Source organism: Lycium ferocissimum, chromosome 6 (genome assembly GCF_029784015.1).
Source record: "Lycium ferocissimum isolate CSIRO_LF1 chromosome 6, AGI_CSIRO_Lferr_CH_V1, whole genome shotgun sequence".
Lineage (NCBI taxonomy): Eukaryota > Viridiplantae > Streptophyta > Magnoliopsida > Solanales > Solanaceae > Lycium > Lycium ferocissimum.
This window is the reverse complement of record NC_081347.1, coordinates 26,148,283-26,150,511: the sequence shown is the minus strand read 5'-3', so window position 1 is coordinate 26,150,511 and position 2,229 is coordinate 26,148,283. Positions and strand designations below refer to the sequence as shown.

General features: G+C 33.6%; 1 non-coding gene across 1 annotated transcript; it reads right to left on the bottom strand.

Moving 5' to 3' along the window:
• Window positions 1-852: 852 nt before the first annotated feature.
• On the bottom strand, window positions 853-959 carry LOC132061693 (small nucleolar RNA R71). The gene has a single exon (XR_009416115.1). It is a non-coding gene; the product is annotated as a small nucleolar RNA R71 (small nucleolar RNA).
• Window positions 960-2,229: the final 1,270 nt, after the last annotated feature.

Sequence of the window (2,229 nt, the reverse complement as noted above, 5' to 3'; positions counted from 1 at the left end):
TTATCACTTCTATTATTATTATTATTATTATTATTATTATTATTATTATTATTATTATTATCATTATTATTATCATTATTATTATTATTATTATTATTATTATTATTATTATTATTATTATTATTATTATTATTATTATCATCATTATTATCATTATCATTATTATTATCATCATTATTATCATAATTATTATTATTGCAATTATTATTATTATTATTATTATTATTATTATTATTATTATTATTATTATTATTATTATTATATTACTGTAGTTTATGACCCGCTTTTCTTCAAAAGAGTTGGCATATTACGATCCGTAAATTGAAAGATCTATTCGTTTGCGCGAAGAAACAAACATCCGCTTCTCAAAGCGTAACTCGTGAAGAAATGGAGCATCAACCAGGAGTTGAAAATCAACCACCAGGAATTCTACCACCACTTGTTCCAGAAGATCAGTTTGACGAAGTGGTTCCAAGACTAGCAAACAGAATTCTAAGGGATTATGCTAGACCAGATCACTTCAACTGTGAATCTAGTGTAAGGAATCCTCCAGTTGCAGCTAACAACTTCGAAATCAGGAATGGATTAATTCAAACAATTCAACAATCATGTACATTCACCCGTGATCTTAGTGAAGATCCACATAGTCATCTGATTGATTTCTTAGAATTAGTTGAAACTGCTAAATATAATGGAGTATCCCCTGAAGCAATCAAGCTGAGGCTATTTCCTTTTTCTTTAAAAGGAGATGCTAAGACTTGGTTGTGAAGTTTGCCTCAAGGGTCTATCACCACATGGGATCAGATGACTCAAAAATGTTTAAATAAATATTTTTCCCCTGCTAAAACCACAAAGTTAAGACAAGATATTACTAATTTCTTGCAGACTGACACGGAGTCAGTTTATCAGGCTTGGGAGAGATTAAAAGCAATGCTAAGAAAATGTCCACATCATGACATTGCTGAACATATGCAATTGTATATTTTTTATCATGGGCTAAAGCCTTCTTCTTGAAATGTGATAGATGCAGCTGCAGGAGGTTCCATTATGGGAAAAAACACAGAAGAAGCTTTGCAAATGATGAATGAAATATCTAAAAATGCCATTCAATGGTCATCTGATCGTGTAATCAATAAGAAAGTTGCTACTGTAATTCAAGCAGATGCTTTAAATACACTAACTCAACAAATTGCTTCTTTGGCACAAAAGTTTGAATCTTTTCAGGAGAATAAACAACAGTCAAGCCAAGCTGAGGCCTGTGACATATGTGGAGGAAACCATCTAAACCATGAATGTCAAGCAAGCAACCAAAATGATGAGCAGGTTAATACCGTCGGATACAAGCCATACTCTTTTGGTAGTCCATTGGCACAAAAACATCCAGGCTTTCAATGGAGCAATCCAAATGGTGCTGAAAACTCCCAAAACATTCAAAAGCAACAGGTACAGGGTCCACCTGGATACCAGAATCAAAATCGTGGGCCATCAAATTTCAGACCATATTAACAAATAACTCCATATCAGCAGAGGCCGCAACGAGCACATACGAATCTTGATGACCTATTGTATAAGTACATCAAATCCACTGATGAAAAAATGGAGAGTCAAAATTCAGCTCTAAAAAATCTGGAAATTCAGTTAAGCCAGTTGGCAACTCTTGTGTTCGAAAAGATTCAAGGTCCCTTACCAAGCAATACACAGAAAAATCCAAGGGAGCACCTTAAAGCCATCACTTTACGGTCAGGTAAGAACCTTGATGAACCTTACAAAGACACCCAAGAAAAGAATCAATCATCATAACAGGTAGACAAAGGTAAGAATGCTGAAACAACCTTTGAACAATCAGAAGAAAAAGAAAAGAAAATGGAAGAGGAAAATATTCTCCCTGTGAAAATTCCTTTTCCCCAAAAAATGAAGAGAGAAAAGCTTGATAGTCAATTTGCCAAGTTTTTGGATATTTTAAAACAAATTCACATTAATATTCCTTTTACTGATGCTTTATTACAAATGCCTTCATATGCCAAGTTTCTCAAAGAAATTTTGTCAAGCAAAAGAAAACTGGAAGAAGCTTCTGTGGTAGTACTTACTGAAAAATGTAGTGCTATACTTCAAAACAAACTACCACAAAAGCTCGGGGATCCAGGTAGTTTTACAATTCCATGCACTTTGGGAGGAGTATATTTTGAAAAAGCACTTTGTGACTCTGGGGCTTTAATAAATCTAATGCCA